Source organism: Oncorhynchus clarkii, chromosome 9 (assembly GCF_045791955.1).
Source record: "Oncorhynchus clarkii lewisi isolate Uvic-CL-2024 chromosome 9, UVic_Ocla_1.0, whole genome shotgun sequence".
NCBI lineage: Eukaryota > Metazoa > Chordata > Actinopteri > Salmoniformes > Salmonidae > Oncorhynchus > Oncorhynchus clarkii.
The window spans coordinates 1,678,690-1,698,695 of record NC_092155.1 but is presented as its reverse complement, the minus strand read 5'-3'; the positions used below and the strand labels follow the sequence as shown (position 1 = coordinate 1,698,695).

Sequence of the window (20,006 nt, the reverse complement as noted above, 5' to 3'; positions counted from 1 at the left end):
TAGTGCAGGGTAGGTAGTGTTAGTGTAGGTCAGGTTGGTTTAGTGTAGGGTAGGTAGTGTTAGTATAGGGTTAGGTAGGGTTAGTGTAGGGGTAGGTAGGGTTAGTGTAGTGGAAGGTAGGGTTAGTGTAGGGTAGGAAGGGTTAGTGTAGGGTAGGAAGGGTTAGTGGAGGCTAGGTAGGGTTAGTGTAGGGGTAGGTTGGTTTAGTGTAGGGTTAGGTAGGGTTAGTGTAGGGTTAGGTAGGGTTAGTGTAGGGGTGGGTAGGGTTAGTGTAGGGTAGGTATGGTTAGTGTAGGGTAGGTAGGGTTAGTGTAGGATAGGTAGGGTTAGTGTAGGGTTAGGTTGGTTTAGTGTATGGGGTAAGTAGGGTTAGTGTAGGGTTAGGTAGGGTTAGTGTAGGGTTAGTGTAGTGGAAGGTAGGGTTAGTGTAGGGTAGGAAGGGTTAGTGTAGGGTAGGAAGGGTTAGTGGAGGCTAGGTAGGGTTAGTGTAGGGGTAGGTTGGTTTAGTGTAGGGTTAGGTAGGGTTAGTGTAGGGTTAGGTAGGGTTAGTGTAGGGGTAGGTAGGGTTAGTGTAGGGTAGATATGGTTAGTGTAGGGTAGGTAGGGTTAGTGTAGGATAGGTAGGGTTAGTGTAGGGTTAGGTTGGTTTAGTGTATGGGGTAAGTAGGGTTAGTGTAGGGTTAGGTAGTGTTAGTGTAGGGTTAGTGTAGTGGTAGTTAGGGTTAGTGTAGGGTAGGAAGGGTTAGTGTAGGGTAGGTAGGGTTAGTGTAGGGTTAGTGTAGTGGTAGGTAGGGTTAGTGTAGGGGTAGATAGGGTTAGTGTAGGGTAGGTAGGGTTAGTGTAGGGTTAGTGTAGTGGTAGGTAGGGTTAGTGTAGGGGTAGATAGGGTTAGTGTAGGGTAGGAAGGGTTAGTGTAGGGTAGGTAGGATTAGTGTAGGGGTAGGTTGGTTTAGTGTAGGGTTAGGTAGGGTTAGTGTAGGGTTAGGTTGGTTTAGTGTATGGGGTAAGTAGGGTTAGTGTAGGGTTAGGTAGGGTTAGTGTAGGGTTAGTGTAGTGGTAGGTAGGGTTAGTGTAGGGGTAGATAGGGTTAGTGTAGGGTAGGAAGGGTTAGTGTAGGGTAGGTAGGGTTAGTGTAGGGGTAGGTTGGTTTAGTGTAGGGTTAGGTAGTGTTAGTGTAGGGTTAGTGTAGTGGTAGTTAGGGTTAGTGTAGGGTAGGAAGGGTTAGTGTAGGGTAGGTAGGGTTAGTGTAGGGGTAGATAGGGTTAGTGTAGGGTAGGAAGGGTTAGTGTAGGGTAGGTAGGGTTAGTGTAGGGGTAGGTAGGGTTAGTGTAGGGTAGGTAGCGTTAGTGTAGGGTAGGTAGGTTTAGTGTAGGGGTAGGTAGGGTTAGTGTAGGGTAGGTAGGGCTAGTGTAGGGTTAGGTAGGGTTAGTGTAGGGGTAGGTAGGGTTAGTGTAGGGGTAGGTAGGGTTAGTGTAGGGTAGGATTTGTGTAGGGTAGGGAGGGTTAGTGTAGGGTTAGTGTAGGGGTAGGTAGGGTTAGTGTAGGGTAGGTAGGGCTAGTGTAGGGTTAGGTAGGGTTAGTGTAGGGGTAGGTAGGGTTAGTGTAGGGTAGGTAGGGTTAGTGTAGGGTTAGTGTAGGGTAGGTAGGGTTAGTGTAGGGTTAGTGCAGGGTAGGTAGGGTTAATGTAGGGTAGGTAGGGTTAGGTAGGGTTAGTGTAGGGTTAGGTAGAGTTAGTGTAGGGTAGATAGGGTTAGTGTAGGGTTGGGTAGGATTAGTGTAGGGTTAGTGTAGGGTTAGGTAGGGTAAGTGTAGGGTTAGGTAGGGTTAGTGTAGGGGTAGGTAGGGTTAGTGTAAAGGGTAGGTAAGGTTAGTGTAAAGGGTAGGCTTAGTGTTGGGTAGGTAGGGTTAGTGTAGGGAAGGTGGGGTTAGTGTAGGGGTAGTGTAGGGGTAAGTAGGGTTAGTGTAGGGGTAGGTAGGGTTAGAGTAGGGGTAGGTAGGGTTAATGTAGGGTAGGTAGGGTTAGTGTAGGGTAGGTAGGGTTACTGCAGGTCAGGTAGGGTTAGTGCAGGGTAGGTAGGGTAGCTAGGTAGGGTTAGCGTTGGGGTAGGTAGTGTTAGTGTAGGGTAGGTAGGGTTAGTATAGGGCTAGGTAGGGTTAGTGTAGGGTGGGTAGGATTAGTGAAGGATAGTGTAGGGTAGGTAGGGTTAGTGTGTGCGGAAGGTAGGGTTAGTGTAGGTAGGTAGGTAGGGGTTAGTGTAGGGTAGGTAGGGTTACTGCAGGTCAGGTAGGGTTAGTGCAGGGTAGGTAGGGTAGCTAGGTAGGGTTAGCGTTGGGGTAGGTAGTGTTAGTGTAGGGTAGGTAGGGTTAGTATAGGGCTAGGTAGGGTTAGTGTAGGGTGGGTAGGATTAGTGAAGGATAGTGTAGGGTAGGTAGGGTTAGTGCAGGGTAGGTAGTGTTAGGGTAGGGTAGGTAGGGTTAGTGTAGGGTTAGGTAGGGTTAGTGTAGGGGTAGTGTAGGGGTAGGTAGGGTTAGTGTAGGGGTAGGTAGGGTTAGTGTAGGGGTAGGTATGGTTAGTGTAGGGGTAGGTAGGGTTAGTGTAGGGGTAGGTAGGGTTAGTGTAGGTGTAGGTAGGGTTAGTGTAGGGTTAGGTAGGGTTAGTGTAGGGGTAGGTAGGGTTAGTGTAGTGTAGGTAGGGTTAGTGTAGGGTAGGTTGGGTTAGTGTAGGGTAGCTAGGTAGGGTTAGTGTAGGGGTAGGTAGGGTAGGTAGGGTTAGTGCAGGTCAGGTAGGGTTAGTGCAGGGTAGGTAGGGTGAGTGTAGGGTAGCTAGGTAGGGTTAGTGTAGGGTGTCTAGGGTTAGTGTAGGGTAGTGTAGGGTAGGTAGGGTTAGTGCAGGGTAGGTATTGTTAGTGTAGGGTAGGTAGGGTTAGTGTAGGGTTAGGTAGCGTTAGTGTAGTGGTAGGTAGGGTTAGTGTAGGGGTAGGTAGGGTTAGTGTAGGGGTAGGTAGGGATAGTGTAGGGGTAGGTTAGGGTTAGTGTCGGGGTAGGTAGGGTTAGTGTAGGGTTAGGTAGGGTTAGTGTAGGGGTAGGTAGGGTTAGTGTAGTGTAGGTAGGGTTAGTGTAGTGTAGGTAGTGTTAGTGTAGGGTATCTAGGTAGGGTTAGTGTAGGGGTAGGGGTAGGTAGGGTTAGTGTAGGGTAGGTAGGGTAAGTATAGGGGTAGGTAGGGTTAGTGTAGGGTAGGTAGGGTTAGTGAAGGGTAGCTAGGTAGGGTTAGTGTAGGGGTAGGTAGGGTAGCTAGGGGTAGTGCATCGTAGGTAGGATTAGTGTAGGGTAGGTAGGGTTAGTGTAGGTTAGGTAGGGTCAGTGTAGGGTAGGTAGAGTTAGAGTAGGGGTAGGTAGGGATAGTGTAGGGTAGGTAGGGTTAGTGTAGGGTAGGTAGGATTAGTGTAGAGGTAGGTAGGGTTAGTGTAGGGTAGGTAGAGTTAGGGTTAGGGTTAGGGTTAGGGTTAGGGTTAGGGTTAGCGTAGGGTAGGTAGGGTTAGTGTAGGGTAGGTAGGGTTAGTGTAGGGGTAGTGTCAGGGTAGGTAAGGTTAGTGTAGGCTAGGTAGGGTTAGAGTAGGGGTAGGTAGGGTTAGTGTAGGGTAGGTAGGGTTAGTGTAGGGTTGTTAGTGTTAGCGTAGGGTAGGTAGGGTTAGCGTAGGGTAGGTAGGGTTTGTGTAGGGTAGTGTAGGGTAGGTAGGGTTAGTGCAGGGTAGGTAGGGTTAGTGTTGCGTAGGTAGGGTTAGTGTAGGGTAGCTAGGTAGGGTTAGTGTAGGGGTAGGGGTTGGTAGGGTTAGTGTAGGGTAGGTAGGGTTAGTGTAGGGGAATGTAGGGTAGCTAGGGTTAGTGCATGGTAGGTAGGAGTAGTGTAGGGTAGGTAGGGTTAGTGTAGGGTAGATAGGGTTAGTGTAGGGGTAGGTAGGGTTAGTGTAGGGGTAGGTAGGGTTAGTGTAGGGGTAGTGTAGGTGTAGGTAGGGTTAGTGTAGGGGTAGGTAAAGTTAGTGTAGGGTAGGTAGGAGTAGTGTAGGGTAGGTAGGGATAGTGTAGGGTAGATAGGGTTAGTGTAGGGGTAGGTAGGGTTAGTGTAGGGGTAGGTAGGGTTAGTGTAGGGGTAGTGTAGGTGTAGGTAGGGTTAGTGTAGGGGTAGGTAAAGTTAGTGTAGGGTAGGTAGGGTTAGTGTAGGGTAGTGTAGGGCAGCTAGGGTTAGTGCATGGTAGGTAGGAGTAGTGTAGGGTAGGTAGGGTTAGTGTAGGGTAGGTAGGGTTAGTGTAGTGTAGGTTGGGTTAGTGTAGGGTAGGTAGGGTCAGTGTGGGGTAGGTAGAGATAGAGTAGGGGTAGGTAGGGTTAGTGTATCGGTAGGTTGGGTTAGTGTAGGGTAGGTAGGGTTAGTGTAGTGTAGGTAGGGTTAGTGTAGGGTAGGTAGGGTCAGTGTAGGGTAGGTAGAGTTAGAGTAGGGGTAGGTAAGGTTAGTGTAGGGTAGGTAGGGTTAGTGTAAAGGGTAGGTAAGGTTAGTGTAAAGGGTAGGCTTAGTGTTGGGTAGGTAGGGTTAGTGTAGGGAAGGTGGGGTTAGTGTAGGGGTAGTGTAGGGGTAAGTAGGGTTAGTGTAGGGGTAGGTAGGGTTAGAGTAGGGGTAGGTAGGGTTAATGTAGGGTAGGTAGGGTTAGTGTAGGGTAGGTAGGGTTACTGCAGGTCAGGTAGGGTTAGTGCAGGGTAGGTAGGGTAGCTAGGTAGGGTTAGCGTTGGGGTAGGTAGTGTTAGTGTAGGGTAGGTAGGGTTAGTATAGGGCTAGGTAGGGTTAGTGTACGGTGGGTAGGATTAGTGAAGGATAGTGTAGGGTAGGTAGGGTTAGTGTATGGGGAAGGTAGGGTTAGTGTAGGGGTAGGTAGGGTTAGTGTAGTGTAGGTAGGGTTAGTGTAGGGTAGGTAGGGTTACTGCAGGTCAGGTAGGGTTAGTGCAGGGTAGGTAGGGTAGCTAGGTAGGGTTAGTGTTGGGGTAGGTAGTGTTAGTGTAGGGTAGGTAGGGTTAGTATAGGGCTAGGTAGGGTTAGTGTAGGGTGGGTAGGATTAGTGAAGGATAGTGTAGGGTAGGTAGGGTTAGTGCAGGGTAGGTAGTGTTAGGGTAGGGTAGGTAGGGTTAGTGTAGGGTTAGGTAGGGTTAGTGTAGGGGTAGTGTAGGGGTAGGTAGGGTTAGTGTAGGGGTAGGTAGGGTTAGTGTAGGGGTAGGTATGGTTAGTGTAGGGGTAGGTAGGGTTAGTGTAGGGGTAGGTAGGGTTAGTGTAGGTGTAGGTAGGGTTAGTGTAGGGTTAGGTAGGGTTAGTGTAGGGGTAGGTAGGGTTAGTGTAGTGTAGGTAGGGTTAGTGTAGGGTAGGTTGGGTTAGTGTAGGGTAGCTAGGTAGGGTTAGTGTAGGGGTAGGTAGGGTAGGTAGGGTTAGTGCAGGTCAGGTAGGGTTAGTGCAGGGTAGCTAGGTAGGGTTAGTGTAGGGTGGGTAGGGTTAGTGTAGGGTAGTGTAGGGTAGGTAGGGTTAGTGCAGGGTAGGTATTGTTAGTGTAGGGTAGGTAGGGTTAGTGTAGGGTTAGGTAGCGTTAGTGTAGTGGTAGGTAGGGTTAGTGTAGGGGTAGGTAGGGTTAGTGTAGGGGTAGGTAGGGATAGTGTAGGGGTAGGTTAGGGTTAGTGTCGGGGTAGGTAGGGTTAGTGTAGGGTTAGGTAGGGTTAGTGTAGGGGTAGGTAGGGTTAGTGTAGTGTAGGTAGGGTTAGTGTAGTGTAGGTAGTGTTAGTGTAGGGTATCTAGGTAGAGTTAGTGTAGGGGTAGGGGTAGGTAGGGTTAGTGTAGGGTAGGTAGGGTAAGTATAGGGGTAGGTAGGGTTAGTGTAGGGTAGGTAGGGTTAGTGAAGGGTAGCTAGGTAGGGTTAGTGTAGGGGTAGGTAGGGTAGCTAGGGGTAGTGCATCGTAGGTAGGATTAGTGTAGGGTAGGTAGGGTTAGTGTAGGTTAGGTAGGGTCAGTGTAGGGTAGGTAGAGTTAGAGTAGGGGTAGGTAGGGATAGTGTAGGGTAGGTAGGGTTAGTGTAGGGTAGGTAGGATTAGTGTAGAGGTAGGTAGGGTTAGTGTAGGGTAGGTAGGGTCAGTGTAGGGTAGGTAGAGTTAGGGTTAGGGTTAGGGTTAGGGTTAGGGTTAGCGTAGGGTAGGTAGGGTTAGTGTAGGGTAGGTAGGGTTAGTGTAGGGGTAGTGTCGGGGTAGGTAAGGTTAGTGTAGGCTAGGTAGGGTTAGAGTAGGGGTAGGTAGGGTTAGTGTAGGGTAGGTAGGGTTAGTGTAGGGTTGTTAGTGTTAGCGTAGGGTAGGTAGGGTTAGCGTAGGGTAGGTAGGGTTTGTGTAGGGTAGTGTAGGGTAGGTAGGGTTAGTGCAGGGTAGGTAGGGTTAGTGTTGCGTAGGTAGGGTTAGTGTAGGGTAGCTAGGTAGGGTTAGTGTAGGGGTAGGGGTTGGTAGGGTTAGTGTAGGGTAGGTAGGGTTAGTGTAGGGGAATGTAGGGTAGCTAGGGTTAGTGCATGGTAGGTAGGAGTAGTGTAGGGTAGGTAGGGTTAGTGTAGGGTAGATAGGGTTAGTGTAGGGGTAGGTAGGGTTAGTGTAGGGGTAGGTAGGGTTAGTGTAGGGGTAGTGTAGGTGTAGGTAGGGTTAGTGTAGGGGTAGGTAAAGTTAGTGTAGGGTAGGTAGGAGTAGTGTAGGGTAGGTAGGGATAGTGTAGGGTAGGTAGGGTTAGTGTAGGGTAGGTAGGGTTAGTGTAGGGTAGTGTAGGGCAGCTAGGGTTAGTGCATGGTAGGTAGGAGTAGTGTAGGGTAGGTAGGGTTAGTGTAGGGTAGGTAGGGTTAGTGTAGTGTAGGTTGGGTTAGTGTAGGGTAGGTAGGGTCAGTGTGGGGTAGGTAGAGATAGAGTAGGGGTAGGTAGGGTTAGTGTATCGGTAGGTTGGGTTAGTGTAGGGTAGGTAGGGTTAGTGTAGTGTAGGTAGGGTTAGTGTAGGGTAGGTAGGGTCAGTGTAGGGTAGGTAGAGTTAGAGTAGGGGTAGGTAAGGTTAGTGTAGGGTAGGTAGGGTTAGTGTAGGGTAGGTAGGGTTAGGGTAGGGTATGTAGGATTAGTGTAGGGTAGGTAGAGTTAGAGTAGGGGTAGGTAGGGTTAGTGTAGGGTAGGTAGGGTTAGAGTAGGGGGAGGAAGGGTTATTGTAGGGTAGGTAGAGTTAGTGTAGGGTAGGTAGGGTTAGGGTAGGGGTAGGTAGGGTTAGTGTAGGGTAGGTAGGGTCAGTGTAGGGTAGGTAGGGTCAGTGTAGGGTAGGTAGGGTTAGCGTAGGGGTAGGTAGGTTTAGTGTAGGGTAGGTAGAGTTAGTGTAGGGTAGGTAGGGTTAGTGTAGGGTAGGTAGGGTTATTATAGGTGTAGGTAGGGTTAGTGTAGGGTACGTAGGGTTAGTGTAGGGTAGGTAGGGTTAGTGCAGGGTAGGTAGGGTTAGTGTAGGGTAGGTAGGGTTAGTGTAGGGTAGCTAGGTAGGGTTAGTGTTCGGGTAGGGGTAGGTAGGGTTAGTGTAGGGTAGGTAGGGTTAGTGTAGGGTAGGTAGGGTTAGTGTAGGGTAGTGGAGGGTAGCTAGGGTTAGTGCATGGTAGGTAGGGTTAGTGTAGGGTAGGTAGAGTTATTATAGGTGTAGGTAGGGTTAGTGTAGGGTAGGTAGGGTTAGTGTAGGGTAGGTAGGGTTAGTGTAGGGGTAGTGTAGGGTTAGTGTAGGGTAGGTAGGGTTAGTGTAGGGTAGGTAGGTAGGGTTAGTGTAGGGTAGGTAGGGTCAGTGTAGGGTAGGTAGGGTTAGAGTAGGGGTAGGTAGGTTTAATGTAGGGTAGGTAGAGTTAGTGTAGGGTAGGTAGGGTTAGTGTAGGGTAGGTAGGGTTAGAGTAGGGGGAGGAAGGGTTAGTGTAGGGTAGGTAGGGTTAGTGTAGGGTAGGTAGGGTTAGGGTAGGGGTAGGTAGGGTTAGCGTAGGGGTAGGTAGGTTTAGTGTAGGGTAGTGTAGGGTTAGTGTAGGGTAGGTAGGGTTAGTGTAGGGTAGGTAGGTAGGGTTAGTGTAAGGTAAGTAGGGTCAGTGTAGGGTAGGTAGGGTTAGCGTAGGGGTAGGTAGGTTTAGTGTAGGGTAGGTAGAGTTAGTGTAGGGTAGGTAGGGTTAGTGTAGGGTAGGTAGGGTTAGAGTAGGGGGAGGAAGGGTTAGTGTAGGGTAGGTAGGGTTAGTGTAGGGTAGGTAGGGTTAGGGTAGGGGTAGGTAGGGTTTGTGTAGGGTAGGTAGGGTCAGTGTAGGGTAGGTAGGGTCAGTGTAGGGTAGGTAGGGGTAGTGTAGGGTTAGTGTAGGTTAGGTAGGGTTAGTGTAGGGTAGGTAGGTAGGGTTAGTGTAGGGTAGGTAGGGTCAGTGTAGGGTAGGTAGCGTTAGCGTAGGGGTAGGTAGGTTTAGTGTAGGGTAGGTAGAGTTAGTGTAGGGTAGGTTGGGTTAGTGTAGGGTAGCTAGGTAGGGTTAGTGTAGGGGTAGGTAGGGTAGGTAGGGTTAGTGCAGGTCAGGTAGGGTTAGTGCAGGGTAGCTAGGTAGGGTTAGTGTAGGGTGGGTAGGGTTAGTGTAGGGTAGTGTAGGGTAGGTAGGGTTAGTGCAGGGTAGGTATTGTTAGTGTAGGGTAGGTAGGGTTAGTGTAGGGTTAGGTAGCGTTAGTGTAGTGGTAGGTAGGGTTAGTGTAGGGGTAGGTAGGGTTAGTGTAGGGGTAGGTAGGGATAGTGTAGGGGTAGGTAGGGTTAGTGTAGGGTTAGGTAGGGTTAGTGTAGGGGTAGGTAGGGTTAGTGTAGTGTAGGTAGGGTTAGTGTAGTGTAGGTAGTGTTAGTGTAGGGTATCTAGGTAGGGTTAGTGTAGGGGTAGGGGTAGGTAGGGTTAGTGTAGGGTAGGTAGGGTAAGTATAGGGGTAGGTAGGGTTAGTGTAGGGTAGGTAGGGTTAGTGAAGGGTAGCTAGGTAGGGTTAGTGTAGGGGTAGGTAGGGTAGCTAGGGGTAGTGCATCGTAGGTAGGATTAGTGTAGGGTAGGTAGGGTTAGTGTAGGTTAGGTAGGGTCAGTGTAGGGTAGGTAGAGTTAGAGTAGGGGTAGGTAGGGATAGTGTAGGGTAGGTAGGGTTAGTGTAGGGTAGGTAGGATTAGTGTAGAGGTAGGTAGGGTTAGTGTAGGGTAGGTAGGGTCAGTGTAGGGTAGGTAGAGTTAGGGTTAGGGTTAGGGTTAGGGTTAGGGTTAGCGTAGGCTAGGTAGGGTTAGAGTAGGGGTAGGTAGGGTTAGTGTAGGGTAGGTAGGGTTAGTGTAGGGTTGTTAGTGTTAGCGTAGGGTAGGTAGGGTTAGCGTAGGGTAGGTAGGGTTTGTGTAGGGTAGTGTAGGGTAGGTAGGGTTAGTGCAGGGTAGGTAGGGTTAGTGTTGCGTAGGTAGGGTTAGTGTAGGGTAGCTAGGTAGAGTTAGTGTAGGGGTAGGGGTTGGTAGGGTTAGTGTAGGGTAGGTAGGGTTAGTGTAGGGGAATGTAGGGTAGCTAGGGTTAGTGCATGGTAGGTAGGAGTAGTGTAGGGTAGGTAGGGTTAGTGTAGGGTAGATAGGGTTAGTGTAGGGGTAGGTAGGGTTAGTGTAGGGGTAGGTAGGGTTAGTGTAGGGGTAGTGTAGGTGTAGGTAGGGTTAGTGTAGGGGTAGGTAAAGTTAGTGTAGGGTAGGTAGGAGTAGTGTAGGGTAGGTAGGGATAGTGTAGGGTAGGTAGGGTTAGTGTAGGGTAGGTAGGGTTAGTGTAGGGTAGTGTAGGGCAGCTAGGGTTAGTGCATGGTAGGTAGGAGTAGTGTAGGGTAGGTAGGGTTAGTGTAGGGTAGGTAGGGTTAGTGTAGTGTAGGTTGGGTTAGTGTAGGGTAGGTAGGGTCAGTGTGGGGTAGGTAGAGATAGAGTAGGGGTAGGTAGGGTTAGTGTATCGGTAGGTTGGGTTAGTGTAGGGTAGGTAGGGTTAGTGTAGTGTAGGTAGGGTTAGTGTAGGGTAGGTAGGGTCAGTGTAGGGTAGGTAGAGTTAGAGTAGGGGTAGGTAAGGTTAGTGTAGGGTAGGTAGGGTTAGTGTAGGGTAGGTAGGGTTAGGGTAGGGTAGGTAGGATTAGTGTAGGGTAGGTAGAGTTAGAGTAGGGGTAGGTAGGGTTAGTGTAGGGTAGGTAGGGTTAGAGTAGGGGGAGGAAGGGTTATTGTAGGGTAGGTAGAGTTAGTGTAGGGTAGGTAGGGTTAGGGTAGGGGTAGGTAGGGTTAGTGTAGGGTAGGTAGGGTCAGTGTAGGGTAGGTAGGGTCAGTGTAGGGTAGGTAGGGTTAGCGTAGGGGTAGGTAGGTTTAGTGTAGGGTAGGTAGAGTTAGTGTAGGGTAGGTAGGGTTAGTGTAGGGTAGGTAGGGTTATTATAGGTGTAGGTAGGGTTAGTGTAGGGTACGTAGGGTTAGTGTAGGGTAGGTAGGGTTAGTGCAGGGTAGGTAGGGTTAGTGTAGGGTAGGTAGGGTTAGTGTAGGGTAGCTAGGTAGGGTTAGTGTACGGGTAGGGGTAGGTAGGGTTAGTGTAGGGTAGGTAGGGTTAGTGTAGGGTAGGTAGGGTTAGTGTAGGGTAGTGGAGGGTAGCTAGGGTTAGTGCATGGTAGGTAGGGTTAGTGTAGGGTAGGTAGAGTTATTATAGGTGTAGGTAGGGTTAGTGTAGGGTAGGTAGGGTTAGTGTAGGGTAGGTAGGGTTAGTGTAGGGGTAGTGTAGGGTTAGTGTAGGGTAGGTAGGGTTAGTGTAGGGTAGGTAGGTAGGGTTAGTGTAGGGTAGGTAGGGTCAGTGTAGGGTAGGTAGGGTTAGAGTAGGGGTAGGTAGGTTTAATGTAGGGTAGGTAGAGTTAGTGTAGGGTAGGTAGGGTTAGTGTAGGGTAGGTAGGGTTAGAGTAGGGGGAGGAAGGGTTAGTGTAGGGTAGGTAGGGTTAGTGTAGGGTAGGTAGGGTTAGGGTAGGGGTAGGTAGGGTTAGCGTAGGGGTAGGTAGGTTTAGTGTAGGGTAGTGTAGGGTTAGTGTAGGGTAGGTAGGGTTAGTGTAGGGTAGGTAGGTAGGGTTAGTGTAAGGTAAGTAGGGTCAGTGTAGGGTAGGTAGGGTTAGCGTAGGGGTAGGTAGGTTTAGTGTAGGGTAGGTAGAGTTAGTGTAGGGTAGGTAGGGTTAGTGTAGGGTAGGTAGGGTTAGAGTAGGGGGAGGAAGGGTTAGTGTAGGGTAGGTAGGGTTAGTGTAGGGTAGGTAGGGTTAGGGTAGGGGTAGGTAGGGTTTGTGTAGGGTAGGTAGGGTCAGTGTAGGGTAGGTAGGGTCAGTGTAGGGTAGGTAGGGGTAGTGTAGGGTTAGTGTAGGTTAGGTAGGGTTAGTGTAGGGTAGGTAGGTAGGGTTAGTGTAGGGTAGGTAGGGTCAGTGTAGGGTAGGTAGCGTTAGCGTAGGGGTAGGTAGGTTTAGTGTAGGGTAGGTAGAGTTAGTGTAGGATAGGTAGGGTTAGTGTAGGGTTAGGTTGGTTTAGTGTATGGGGTAAGTAGGGTTAGTGTAGGGTTAGGTAGTGTTAGTGTAGGGTTAGTGTAGGGTAGGAAGGGTTAGTGTAGGGTAGGTAGGGTTAGTGTAGGGGTAGATAGGGTTATTGTAGGGTAGGAAGGGTTAGTGTAGGGTAGGTAGGGTTAGTGTAGGGGTAGGTAGGGTTAGTGTAGGGGTAGGTAGGGTTAGTGTAGGGTAGGATTAGTGTAGAGTAGGGAGGGTTAGTGTAGGGTTAGTGTAGGGTTAGTGTAGGGGTAGGTAGGGTTAGTGTAGGGTAGGTAGGGCTAGTGTAGGGTTAGGTAGGGTTAGTGTAGGGGTAGGTAGGGTTAGTGTAGGGTAGGTAGGGTTAGTGTAGGGTAGGTAGGGTTAGTGTAGGGTTAGTGTAGGGTAGGTAGGGTTAGTGTAGGGTTAGTGCAGGGTAGGTAGGGTTAATGTAGGGTAGGTAGGGTTAGGTAGGGTTAGTGTAGGGTTAGGTAGAGTTAGTGTAGGGTAGATAGGGTTAGTGTAGGGTTGGGTAGGATTAGTGTAGGGTTAGTGTAGGGTTAGTTAGGGTAAGTGTAGGGTTAGGTAGGGTTAGTGTAGGGGTAGGTAGGGTTAGTGTAAAGGGTAGGTAGGGTTAGTGTAAAGTGTAGGCTTAGTGTAGGGTAGGTAGGGTTAGTGTAGGGAAGGTGGGGTTAGTGTAGGGGTAGTGTAGGGGTAAGTAGGGTTAGTGTAGGGGTAGGTAGGGTTAGAGTAGGGGTAGGTAGGGTTAATGTAGGGTAGGTAGGGTTAGTGTAGGGTTAGGTAGGGTTAGTGTAGGGTAGGTAGGGATAGTGTAGGGGTGGGTAGGGTTAGAGAAGGGGTAGGTAGGGTTAGTTTAGGGGTAGGAGGGTTAGAGTAGGGGTAGGTAGGGTTAGTGTAGGGGTGGTGTAGGGGTAGGTAGGGTTAGTGTAGGGGTAGGTAGGGTTAGTGTAGTGTAGGTAGGGTTAGTGTAGGGTAGGTAGGGTTAGTGCAGGTCAGGTGGGGTTAGTGCAGGGTAGGTAGGGTGAGTGTAGGTAGCTAGGTAGGGTTAGTGTTGGGGTTGGTAGTGTTAGTGTAGGGTAGGTAGGGTTAGTATAGGGCTAGGTAGGGTTAGTGTAGGGTGGGTAGGGTTAGTGTAGGGTAGTGTAGGGTAGGTAGGGTTGGTGCAGGGTAGGTAGGATTAGTGTAGGGTAGGTAGGGTAGGTATAGGGGAGGTAGGGTTAGTGCAGGGGTAGGTAGTGTTAATGTAGGGAATGTAGTGTTAGTGTAGGCGTAGGTAGGGTTAGTGTAGGGTAGGTAGGGTTAGTGTAGGGTAGGTAGGTTTGTGTAGGGTAGGTGGGGTTAGTGTAGGGGTAGGTAGGGGTAGTGTAGGGGTAGTGTAGGGTAGGTAGGGTTAGTGTATGGGGTAGGTAGGGTTAGTGTAGGGGTAGGTAGGGTTAGTGTAGTGTAGGTAGGGTTAGTGTAGGGTAGGTAGGGTTAGTGCATGTCAGGTAGGGTTAGTGCAGGGTAGGTAGGGTGAGTGTAGGGTAGCTAGGTAGGGTTAGTGTTGGGGTAGGTAGTGTTAGTGTAGGGTAGGCAGGGTTAGTATAGGGCTAGGTAGGGTTAGTGTAGGGTGGGTAGGATTAGTGTAGGGTAGTGTAGGGTAGGTAGGGTTAGTGCAGGGTAGGTAGTGTTAGTGTAGGGTAGGTAGGGTTAGTGTAGGGTTAGGTAGGGTTAGTGTAGGGGCAGTGTAGGGGTTGGTAGGGTTAGTGTAGGGTTAGATAGGGTTAGTGTAGGGGTAGGTAGGGTTAGTGTAGGGGTAGGTAGGGTTAGTGTAGGGGTAGGTAGGGTTAGTGTAGGGGTAGGTAGGGTAAGTGTAGGGTTAGGTAGGGTTAGTGTAGGGGTAGGTAGTGTTAGTGTAGTGTAGGTAGGGTTAGTGTAGTGTAGGTAGTGTTAGTGTAGGGTAGCTAGGTAGGGTTAGTTTAGGGGTAGGGGTAGGTAGGGTTAGTGTAGGGTAGGTAGGGTAAGTATAGGGGTAGGTAGGGTTAGTGTAGGGTAGGTAGGGTTAGTGTAGGGTAGGTAGGGTTAGTGTAGGGGTAGTGTCGGGGTAGGTAAGGTTAGTGTAGGGTAGGTAGGGTTAGTGTAGGGTAGGTAGGGTTAGTGTAGGCTAGGTAGGGTTAGAGTAGGGGTAGGTAGGGTTAGTGTAGGGTAGGTAGGGTTAGTGTAGGGTAGAGTGCAGTGTAGTGTGTGGGTACCCTCACTACACTGGACTCTACCCAAACTACACTGGACTCCACCCAAACTACACTGGACTATACCCACACACTAATGTGGAGTCTACCCACACACTACAATGGACTCTACTCACACACTACACTGGACTCTACCCACACTAAACTGGACTCTACCCACACTACACTGGACTCTACCCACACTACACTGGACTCTACCCACACACTACACTGGACTCTACCCACACTAAACTGGACTCTACCCACAAACTACACTGGCTTCTACCCTCACACTACCCTGGACTCTACCCAAACTACACTGGACTCTACCCAAACTACACTGGACTCTACCAAAACTACACTGGACTACACCCAAACTACACTGGACTCTACCCACACACTAATGTGGAGTCTACCCACACACTACAATGGACTCTACTCACACACTACACTGGACTCTACCCACACTACACTGGCCTCTACCCACACTACACTGGACTCTACCCACACTACACTGGACTCTACCCACACACTACACTGGACTCTACCCACACACTACACTGGACTCTACCCACACACTACACTGGCTTCTACCCTCACACTACACTGAACTCTACCCACACACTACACTGGCTTCTACCCTCACACTACACTGAACTCTACCCACACACTACACTGGACTCCACCAACACTACACAGGACTCTACCCACACTACACTGTACTCTACCCACACTACACTGGACTCTATCCTCACACTACACTGGACTCTACCCACACTACACTGGAATCCACCCAAATTACACTGGACTCTACCCACACACTAATGTGGAGTCTACCCACACACTACAATGGACTATACTCACACAATACACTGGACTCTACCCACACACTACACTGGAATCCACCCAAACTACACTGGACTCTACCCACACACTACACTGGACTCTACCCACACACTACACTGGACTCTACCCTCACTACACTGGACTCTACCCAAACTACACTGGACTACACCCAAACTACACTGGACTCTACCCACACACTAATGTGGAGTGTACCCACACACTACAATGGACTCTACTCACACACTACACTGGACTCTACCCACACTACACTGGCCTCTACCCACACTACACTGGACTCTACCCACACTACACTGGACTCTACCCACACACTACACTGGACTCTACCCACACACTACACTGGACTCTACCCACACACTACACTGGCTTCTACCCTCACACTACACTGAACTCTACCCACACACTACACTGGCTTCTACCCTCACACTACACTGAACTCTACCCACACACTACACTGGACTCCACCAACACTACACAGGACTCTACCCACACTACACTGTACTCTACCCACACTACACTGGACTCTATCCTCACACTACACTGGACTCTACCCACACTACACTGGAATCCACCCAAATTACACTGGACTCTACCCACACACTAATGTGGAGTCTACCCACACACTACAATGGACTATACTCACACAATACACTGGACTCTACCCACACACTACACTGGAATCCACCCAAACTACACTGGACTCTACCCACACACTACACTGGACTCTACCCACACACTACACTGGACTCTACCCTCACTACACTGGACTCTACCCAAACTACACTGGACTACACCCAAACTACACTGGACTCTACCCACACACTAATGTGGAGTGTACCCACACACTACAATGGACTCTACTCACACACTACACTGGACTCTACCCACACTACACTGGCCTCTACCCACACTACACTGGACTCTACCCACACTACACTGGACTCTACCCACACACTACACTGGACTCTACCCACACACTACACTGGACTCTACCCACACACTACACTGGCTTCTACCCTCACACTACACTGAACTCTACCCACACACTACACTGGCTTCTACCCTCACACTACACTGAACTCTACCCACACACTACACTGGACTCCACCAACACTACACAGGACTCTACCCACACTACACTGGACTCTACCCACACTACACTGTACTCTACCCACACTACACTGGACTCTATCCTCACACTACACTGGACTCTACCCACACTACACTGGAATCCACCCAAATTACACTGGACTCTACCCACACACTAATGTGGAGTCTACCCACACACTACAATGGACTATACTCACACAATACACTGGACTCTACCCACACTACACTGGCCTCTACCCACACTACACTGGACTCTACCCACACACTACACTGTACTCTACCCACACACTACACTGGACTCTACCCTCACTACACTGGACTCTACCCACACTACAATGGACTATACTCACACAATACACTGGACTCTACCCACACACTACACTGGACTCTACCCACACACTAACCTGGACTCTACCCTCACTACACTGGACTCTACCCACACTACACTGGACTCTACCCACAAACTACACTGGCTTCTACTCTCACACTACACTGGACTCTACCCTGACACTACACTGGACTCTATCCTCACACTACACTGGACTCTACCCACAGTACACTGGACTCTACCCACAAACTACACTGGCTTCTACTCTCACACTACACTGGACTCTACCCTGACACTACACTGGACTCTACCCACACTACACTGGACTCTACCCACAAACTACACTGGCTTCTACTCTCACACTACACTGGACTCTACCCTGACACTACACTGGACTCTACCCTGACACTACACTGGACTCTACTAACACACTACACTGGACTCTACCCACACACTACACTGGACTCTACCCACACACTACACTGCTCTACCCACACACTACACTGGACACTACCCACACACTACACTGGACTCTACCCACACACTACACTGCACTCTACCCTCACTACACTGGACTCTACCCAAACTACACTGGACTCCACCCAAACTACACTGGACTCTACCCACACACTAATGTGGAGTCTACCCACACACTACAATGGACTCTACTCACACACTACACTGGACTCTACCCACACTACACTGGACTCTACCCACACACTACACTGGACTCTACCCTCACACTACACTGGACTCTACCCACACACTACACTGGCTTCTACCCTCACACTACACTGAACTCTACCCACAAGCTACACTGGCTTCTACCCTCACACTACACTGAACTCTACCCACACACTACACTGGACTCTACATACACACTACACTGGACTCTACCAACACTACACAGGACTCTACCCACACTACACTGGACTCTACCCACACTACACTGGACTCTACCCACACTACACTGGACTCTACCCAAACACTACACTGGACTCTACCCACACACTACACTGGACATTTCCCACACACTACACTGGACTCTACCCACACACTACACTGGACTCTACCCTCACTACACTGGACTCTACCCACACTATACTGGACTCTACCCACACTACACTGGACTCTACCCACACACTACACTGGACTCTACCCACACTACACTGGACTCTACCCACACTAAACTGGACTCTACCCACACTACACTGGACTCTACCCACAAACTACACTGGCTTCTACTCTCACACTACACTGGACTCTACCCACACACTACACTGGACTCTATCCTCACACTACACTGGACTCTACCCACACTACACAGGACTCTACCCACACACTACACTGCACTCTACCCTCACTACACTGGACTCTACCCACACTACACCTGACTCTACCCACACTACACTGGACTCTACCCTCACACTACAATGAACTCTACCCACACACTACACTGGCTTCTACCCTCACACTACACTGAACTCTACCCACACACTAAACTGGACTCTACATACACACTACACTGGACTCTACCAACACTACACAGGACTCTACCCACACTACACTGGACTCTACCCACACTACACTAGACTCTACCCACACTACACTGGACTCTACCCAAACACTACACTGGACTCTACCCACACACTACACTGGACATTTCCCAAACACTACACTGGACTCTACCCACACTACACCTGACTCTACCCACACTACACTGGACTCTACCCACACACTACACTGGACTATACCCACACTACACTGGACTCTGCCCACACACTACACTGGACTCTACCCTGACACTACAGTGGACTCTATCCTCACAGTACCCTGGACTCTACCCACACACTACACTGGACTCTACCCACACACTACACTGCTCTACCCACACACTACACTGGACTCTACCCACACACTACACTGGACTCTACCCACACACTACACTGCACTCTACCCTCACTACACTGGACTCTACCCACACTACACCTGACTCTACCCACACTACACTGGACTCTACCTTCACACTACACTGGGCTCTACCCACACTACACTGGACTCTACCCACAAACTACACTGGCTTCTACCCTCACACTAAACTGGACTCTGCCCACACACTACACTGGACTCTACCCTGACACTACAGTGGACTCTATCCTCACACTACCCTGGACTCTACCCACACACTACACTGGACTCTACCCACACACTACACTGCTCTACCCACACACTACACTGGACTCTACCCACACACTACACTGGACTCTACCCACACTACACTGGACTCTACCCACACTACACTGGACTCTACCCAAACACTACACTGGACTCTACCCACACACTACACTGGACATTTCCCACACACTACACTGGACTCTACCCACACACTACACTGGACTCTACCCTCACTACACTGGACTCTACCCACACTATACTGGACTCTACCCACACTACACTGGACTCTACCCACACACTACACTGGACTCTACCCACACTACACTGGACTCTACCCACACTACACTGGACTCTACCCACACTACACTGGACTCTACCCACAAACTACACTGGCTTCTACTCTCACACTACACTGGAAGCTACCCACACACTACACTGGACAATATCCTCACACTACACTGGACTCTACCCACAGTACACAGGACTCTACCCACACTACACAGGACTCTACCCACACACTACACTGGACTCTACCCACACACTACACTGGACTCTACCCACACACTACACTGGACTCTACACATACACTACACTGGACTCTACCCACACACTACACTGCTCTACCCACACACTACACTGGACTCTACCCACACACTACACTGGACTCTACCCACACACTACACTGCAGTCTACCCTCACTACACTGGACTCTACCCACACTACACCTGACTCTACCCACACTACACTGGACTCTACCCACACACTACACTGGACTCTACCCACACTACACTGGACTCTACCCACAAACTACACTGGCTTCTACCCTCACACTACACTGGACTCTGCCCACACACTACGCTGGACTCTACCCTGACACTACAGTGGACTCTATCCTCACACTACCCTGGACTCTACCCACACACTACACTGGACTCTACCCACACACTACACTGCTCTACCCACACACTACACTGGACTCTACCCACACACTACACTGGACTCTACCCACAAACTACACTGCACTCTACCCTCACTACACTGGACTCTACCCACACTACACCTGACTCTACCCCCACTACACTGGACTCTACCCTCACACTACACTGGACTCTACCCACACACTACACTGGTTTCTACCCTCACACTACACTGAACTCTACCCACACACTACACTGGCTTCTACCCTCACACTACACTGAACTCTACCCACACACTAAACTGGACTCTACATACACACTACACTGGACTCTACCAACACTACACAGGACTCTACCCACACTACACTGGACTCTACCCACACTACACTAGACTCTACCCACACTACACTGGACTCTACCCAAACACTACACTGGACTCTAACCACACTACACCTGACTCTACCCACACTACACTGGACTCTACCCACACACTACACTGGACTCTACCCACACTACACTGGACTCTACCCACACACTACACTGGACTCTACCCACAAACTACACTGGCTTCTACCCTCACACTAAACTGGACTCTGCCCACACACTACACTGGACTCTACCCTGACACTACAGTGGACTCTATCCTCACAGTACCCTGGACTCTACCCACACACTACACTGGACTCTACCCACACACTACACTGCTCTACCCACACACTACACTGGACTCTACCCACACACTACACTGGACTCTACCCACACACTACACTGCACTCTACCCTCACTACACTGGACTC

At 50.0% G+C, this 20,006-nt stretch overlaps 1 protein-coding gene across 1 annotated transcript in view; it reads right to left on the bottom strand.

Moving 5' to 3' along the window:
* The window catches only part of LOC139417001 (low affinity immunoglobulin gamma Fc region receptor III-like), a gene marked incomplete at its 3' end in the record, with an annotated part of 76,870 nt that overhangs the window by 3,634 nt on the left and 53,230 nt on the right, over nucleotides 1-20,006 (bottom strand). The gene's annotated exons all lie outside the window — the stretch shown is intronic.